This window comes from Pinus tabuliformis, chromosome 3_2 (assembly GCF_031772625.1).
Source record: "Pinus tabuliformis cultivar Carrire ecotype Pingquan chromosome 3_2, CPIR1, whole genome shotgun sequence".
Classification (NCBI taxonomy): domain Eukaryota; kingdom Viridiplantae; phylum Streptophyta; class Pinopsida; order Pinales; family Pinaceae; genus Pinus; species Pinus tabuliformis.
The window spans coordinates 1,198,604,621-1,198,611,873 of record NC_142302.1 but is presented as its reverse complement, the minus strand read 5'-3'; the positions used below and the strand labels follow the sequence as shown (position 1 = coordinate 1,198,611,873).

Genomic DNA, 7,253 nt, shown 5'->3' with positions numbered 1-7,253 from the left:
AAGTAGCATTCATGTGGTGGATGGAAATTCCTGATAGAAGCATGACGAGAAAGAAGTAGCCATATGAAGAAGGTTCCAGGTATATACCAAGAAGGCCACTTTCCATGAAGAAAAGAGTGACATAATGAAACAAGAAGGAAAGTGATCGATGGCCTATGCCCTACAAGGAAGAAGCTCGACTAAATTTCATGACATCAAGGAAAGTAGTTGATCAAGCAGCAAAAATTCCCACAAGAAGAAGTTGTTGATGTATAGGAGAGTCCCTAACTAAGAGGGAGCTCTGACAAGTCCTTGATTAAGAGGGAACTTGGGCAAGTTCCTGGGCAGAGGGAGCTTGAGTACATTACTTCAAGGAAGGGGCATATCTTCCCCAGTTGAGAGGGAGAGATAAACACAACATTCTTATCTTCACTTTGGAAGAAAGAATGGAGGAATGGGTAATCATCTGGCATCCGATGCTCTTTGAGGATATGTAGAGCATCCAAGACAAGAGTAGGCAAGAGGATCGATATTCTTTGAGGGCTGGTAACCCAAAATAAGAAGAGTCCTAGAAGGTCATACTCAGTGAACACCTGGGTGGGTATGTACCTTGAGAGACAATGATGAAGGTGCCTTTAGTCATTAGTCTCGCCAACATTGTGCTCTGATATGATGAGACGTAGAGTTGTCAGTCAAGGCCTTGTTGTGGAAATAATGTTGGTCACTATGATGCTAAAACAGATGGGTTACCAATTTGACTCTTCTTATGAGATCTCTTTAAGGTGATTGAGTGTGACAAGGTATCATTATGAATACCTCCCTAGTTAAGAGGGAGTGTTGTTGAAAAGTGTAACTAGGTTTGGTCTTCATAATGACTTGTAATTATGAATTTACGAAGAAGAAAAAAATAATAAAATATATTTTGTAATACTTGCATTATGGGTTTCATGAGCAAGGAATTTTTATTGTAGGTCAAAGACTTCTTCTTGATGTCTCTAGGGATTTTCATCTTGTCATAAGTGTATAATACAAAATCATATATAGGAAGTGTTGTTACACTTGTAAAAGTCCTCCAAGATAGATAAGCACAATCATCCTATGTCGACCTCAACATGTGTAGAAAGAAGCTTCATGTCAGCTCCAATATAAGTGACATGTCAACTTGCTTATGGAGACATGTCGGTTCACTTGGTCATGTCAGCTTAGCACTAAATAGACACGACAATTCATATTATTTATGTCGGCTTAATATGGAGCCTAACCACTGTATATAGCCAGCTCAGGTCATTCCAGAGAACAAGTTTTAGATCACTATCTGACTTTGGATAATAGAGGGACAGTTTCAGTGGGAGACAGAACTTCAGATAGATGGCAAAAGCTGGAGACAGAGCTTTTGATGGGTGACAGGAGCTGGAGACAAAGTTTTGGATCAAGACTTATGTGGGAATTTGGGTCCCTCTTTAGTATACATCACAGTGACAGTAAGGAGAAGAGAGTTCGATGCTAGTGTGTTAAAATTGGGAACAAGGGCCAAACTCCATATGTGTCGCCTTATTTATGGCAGTTGATATTTTTGTTGGATTCCTCTCCCCGAGAGGTGTTGTATTGATCTAAAGATCATCCGATTCCGACATGTATTTATGGAGATATGAATTTATTCATATTATTGACAATTTGTCAAGGTCGGCCAGCAAGCTAAACAAGCACTTTTACCCCTAGCTCAACCTCAACGTTGCATTTAAATAGAGAAGACCTGAAGTCATTTGAGGAGCACATTATCTCATGATCTCTCTCTCCATTTGTTTGGGTATGTCTTCTCACAAGGAGGACGTGGTGGAAAGAGAGATCTAAGGAGCCCTAGCCGCAGTCAAGAAAGGAGATCTAGCCGCAACAGAGGAGCCTTAGCCGCAACAAAGAGAGCAAGCCCTAGCCACAGCAAGCAGAGGTCAAGGGACAGTGTGAAAGAAGATTTGCTTCAGGAAGCATGGACAAGAGTTAAGATTGGGTTGAGGGACTATTTTGTGGTCAAAACAAGCACTAGCCACAACACAAGCACTTTTACCCCTAGCTCAACCTTAACGTTGCATTTAAATAGAGGAGACCTCAAGTCATTTGAGGAGCGCATTATCTCATGATCTCTCTCTCCATTTGTTTGGGTATGTCTTCTCACAAGGAGGACGTGGTGGAAAGAGAGATCTAAGGAGCCCTAGTCGCAATCAAGAAAGGAGATCTAGCTGCAGCAGAGGAGCCTTAGCCGCAACAAAGAGAGCAAGCCCTAGCTGTAGCAAGGAGAGGTCAAGGGACAGTGTGGAAGAAGATCTACTTCAGGAAAGCGTGGACAGGTATGTTTCGAGGCCGAGTGTTGGACAGGAGTTAAGATTGGGTTGAGGGACTATTTTCTGGTCAAAACAGGTCTGAAGTTAGTTGTTTCTAGGGCCGAGTTTGCTGGGCAATAGGCCGAGTTTAGGAGAGGGTTAATGTTCTCCACGTAAAAAGTAAAACTTACCTTTCTTTTGACTCAGTTAATGTTCTCCACATAAAAAGTAAAACTCACCTTTCACGTAAAGAGATTTTGTATCCTTTTTGTTTTTCTTTTACTTTTAAAATACCATGGGCAATATTACCATGGGTTGTTTCTAAAACCTGGGTTAATGTTCTCCACGTAAAAAGTAAAACTTACCATTCACATAAAGAGATTTTGTATTCCTTTTTTTTTTACGTTTAAAACCTTGGGCTTGTAAACCACTTAATGAAATAATATTATTTACTCTTCCTTCTCTTACGTACAGTAAATTTACATCGGACTATATTTATTTATTTAAATCTCTTTTTAATCTCTATATGTCTTATTTTATTTATTTTTTTCTTTTTTTGAATTTGATTTTTTTTTCTATATATTTTTTTAATCTTTGTTTTTTGACTTTTTATTTTCTCTCCATATATTTATTAATTTATTATTATTATTGAATGGACAAATGCTTGATAGGGAAATGGAGAAACTCCAAATTCTTGTAGTGAAACGCTTCAACGACAACAATGTTGATGAATTTTACGGTTGGCTCTATGCAACGGTTGAGTGACCAGAGGATCAAACAATTCTGATACCAATGTAACGACCAAAAATTGTATACGCAGCGAAAATATTTAAAGTACTTCGTAAACAAAGACATCCATAGTAGGATAGTAATATTATATATTAAATGTGTGAAGAAGAATGATTTACAATGAGAACCAGAGGCTTGCTTATATACCAAGCAGGTGTCTCTTCATAGAGAGTCATGTCTCATTTAGACATGACTCTTCAACCTAATCACTAATTAACTAATAATTTTTTATGATTATTATCATTTACATTTTTTTACATTATTTCCTATATATTTATTCATAACAGATTAGATTGTCTTATAGGAAATATCGGGGAAAATATCACAAAATATTGGCAAGCATACATGGAAAAGGGAAAGCTCAAAAAAATATTAACGTTGTAAAATTTGAGTGGGTTGATTAATGACAACAACACTTGGTTGGTTCGAATAAAATGATAAAGGATGATCACTTTGAACCAATATTGCAAACATTTTCAGGGAATAGATTACGAAGGGTCTGGAAAGAATCTTATCTGAAATATTGGGAAAATATCACAAAATATCGGCAAGAATAAACTTGGAGAAAAAGGAAAAACTCATAAAGGCTGGGAGCCTGAAAAACCCAAATTTCAGAAGTACTGTGAGAAACTGGAGATATTTTAACACTGCATGTACATTATACCTAATGCTATAGACCACACTGCATGTTCATTATGGCTTCGTTAAATCTATTTTCTCAACACTGTTAGAGATGGACCACCTTGGGTTAGAACTGGTCCAAAATGTTAGGAACTTGCTAAAGTTTGTTTTCAAGTGTCTCATAAAGAGCGGTTGTCACCAATCCACACAGGAATTGAAAGGGGCTGAAACTGTTATTGTATCATAGTAGCCTGTATGTGAAGGTGTTAAGTGTTCTTAGTGATTAGTTGGCAACGACAATTACATTGTTTTCCTTTGTGGGATGCCAATTTGAACCAGAATTTTATTTTGTGGGAAGACGAAGCTATAGCATAGCTTGGTCTAACTTTGTGTGATTCTGTTCACTGGTATTGTGGATCAGCTTATTTCCTTTATAAAATTGTGGCAAAGTGTGCTCTCTGTTATTTTCTACAGCCTTGCATATGTGAAATATTCATCTTGTTACCGGTTCAGGCAAAAGATTAACTGCAATGATCTTGGGAGATTCTATGCGATGCCAAGAAAAGGTGTATTTTTGAAGTCCAGAATTCCTAATGCCCCTTAATGAAATTATATCATGTTTGTTACAAGGCAAAGGAGGTTATCCGATTTATTGTGGTTCCTTGGTGTCATTCTATTCTGAAACACAATTGTACTTGCGTTTGCATAAATATTATTGGTGTTAGGAGAAACGAATATAAGATTTTATTATCTTTATTGCAGAATGCTTAGAGCAAAACCCCACAATTTCAGCACCTTAAGTCTAACGCTTGCCTCTCGTCCTTGGCAGGCTTAGCATGGATTATTCCAACTTGTACCATTTACGAGTTCTGCATATGGGCTTGGGTAACATGTCTCGTACAGTTTTGATGTTCAATGCAAATTCAGTCTCGTCACCAGATCAACACTTCCACACTTCTATCTGCTATTCTCAGGAGTTTCATTAAATTGCATGGGGCATTCCCCTACACATTATCCAACTTCTTTGTTAGTGAAGGATTTTGATGACATGGTTAGAAGTGTTATTTATTAGCATATTTATCAAAGATGACCCAGTTATGGATAAAACAGATGAGGAACTCTTTCCGGTGATTTAGATGGTCAGTTCACCCTTGGCCAATTGCTTGTAGGAGTCAAGAAAATGGTGGAGATCCTTGTGCAGTCAGAGGTGATCTGGCAGTTTCGAATCTGGTCCAGGTTGCCAACGTACTCAAACGGTTAGCGTTCAAATTATTGGCACCTGAAGATTTTCATGCTAAACAATGTATATGCCATCTAAATACTAATGCCCATATTGGGACAAATGGAATTATTATGGTTCAAAATATCTAAGTGAAAATAAGCACAGGATTGCGAGTTTCGTTGAGACATGAAAGTACTGCACTTTCGTATTGCTCTTAAGCCCAATCTTTCTCTCAAGCTGGCTACATAGTGATTTAACAATGAAGGTGGCTGCTGTTTCCACCAATTATGTAATATTAAAGCAATCAGTTTTGCTGCACTTGGAAGCTAAAGCTACCTCTAAATCTTTCCTCATAAATGGGCATTTTTGGAGTCTGTTGCATTGTTTTCCGTAACAACTGTTGCATTAAAATTTTCGGTGGAACAGATGAGGTTTTTGATGCTCATGTATTGCGATACATATATCATAGATGATCATATGTATATCGATTGCAGCAATTTATTTTGTTTATATACAAGTTTCTGGGAACAAATGGATAACTTTTGTGTCCTTTTATGGATATTTTGAACAACAGGAAGAAAAACTGTTGCGCACCCAAAGCAACCAAGCAGAGGCTGGAGTGAGGAGCCAATTATCTTGCTAAATTCACTCGGCCATGACAGAACTAATTTGTGTCTTTTTATGGATAGTTTGAGCAACTGGAGGAAAAACTACTGCGCACCCAATGGAACCAAAGCAGAGGCTGGAAGGAGCCAGTGCTAAGATCTTGCTTAAGTCACTCCGCCATGACAGATAAATTATTGTGTCTTTTTGTGGATAGTCAACAACTGAAAGAAAACTGTAATTTCCCCTATAATTTTAAACTGATAGATTTTGAACAACATGATCATTATATTTTTCTTTGGAGGTAGTTAATTATTTCTTTTGGGCGGTGAAGATCGTGATTTTCTCCATCTTACGAGGGACATTAGTATCACCATGCCTTCTTCTTTTTATGTATTTTTATGTGGAAGATTATCGAATGATTTTTGGTTAGGACTGGATGGTTGCTTGGTTAGGACTGGATGGTTGCGAACTTGTACCTGTAATCAGCATGGTCAATCAATCTGGGACTCGGGACCAGATTGAAATTCCTGATATTTTATAAAGAATCATGTTTATAATGAATTGGGGGATTGTGTACAGATTAGATTCTTTAAAGCCTGCTCGCGTTCTCTGTAAGCAAGTAACGTAGAGGGTATATTTAGTTAATAACAAAACGGATAAACCTACTTCAACCATTAGTATGCCACCTCAGTGCGCTCTCTCCCTTCATCTCCCAAATTAGATATAATGTTAGATATCATACTAATTAATTATTAGTTTGTGCCAGGGGATGTGATTTGTTAATAGTGGTGGGTAGTGTGTTTTTTCCTTTTCTTTATTTTCATGAGATGCAGTAAAATCTAGTTCTCAATTAGGAGTGAGGATGGTTATCATTTGGTGGAGTGACTCATCATTGTTATTTAGTAAAACCACGCTATCTAAAATAATTTGATGATTGGAGCATAATTTCATTTTTGCCATATGTTTATGGTTCTTTGCACCATTAACCTACTTCCTTACATATGAGAAAGATGCTAACCTTGTTTGCAATTAAACCACTTGCCAAGGAGGTATCAAACTGTATGTTGTTCAAGTCATTAATGTAATATCTATTTTGTGGTGACAGATTTGAAATTCCATCCAATTTATTGTGCTAAAGTGTATGAGTGACAATTTGTTTTTGATATTGTCTATTACTACTTTATGTATGCAAGATAATTATTTGTAACTATCATTGTGGTCGCATTAACCACACTATTAGAGCATCCTTTCATTTGTAATTGTTGAATTCTTGCACAATTTATTTTGTTGAAGAATGTAACTAGTATCGGTCTTCAAAAGAAATTATTATTATTAAAGAAAATGATTTATTAAAGCACGGGTTTCATGCTTGAATTGATGTATTCTAGGTCAAAGCCTCCATTGAAGGCTTCTAGGTATTGTCTTGAGTCATTAGAGTCATTGTTATTTTTATTAGACCCTTCTTGGGCTTTTGTATCATGTAAAAAGAATTATCTTTTAGTCATAAAGGTTATTTGTCACCTCCACACCAAGTTGGCCCTGTCCCCATGAAGTTGGCCTACACTAGGGCAATTTGACCTAGCAAAACGGTTATATATAGAGAGGCAGTTCGGCCTATTTGGAGCACTTACTCAACAAGTTCGATCTTCAAGAAAGAGAAGCATAAAAGAGAGCGAAGTAGCTGGAGAAGGATGAAAGAAGTTGGGAAGACCTAATCCGAG

The 7,253-nt window shown here is 37.2% G+C and overlaps 1 long non-coding RNA gene across 1 annotated transcript; it reads left to right on the top strand.

Moving 5' to 3' along the window:
- Positions 1-3,426: 3,426 nt before the first annotated feature.
- LOC149185032 (uncharacterized) lies at positions 3,427-5,666 on the top strand. The gene is made up of 2 exons (XR_016257818.1): positions 3,427-4,960; positions 5,501-5,666. It is a non-coding gene; the product is annotated as an uncharacterized LOC149185032 (long non-coding RNA).
- Positions 5,667-7,253: the final 1,587 nt, after the last annotated feature.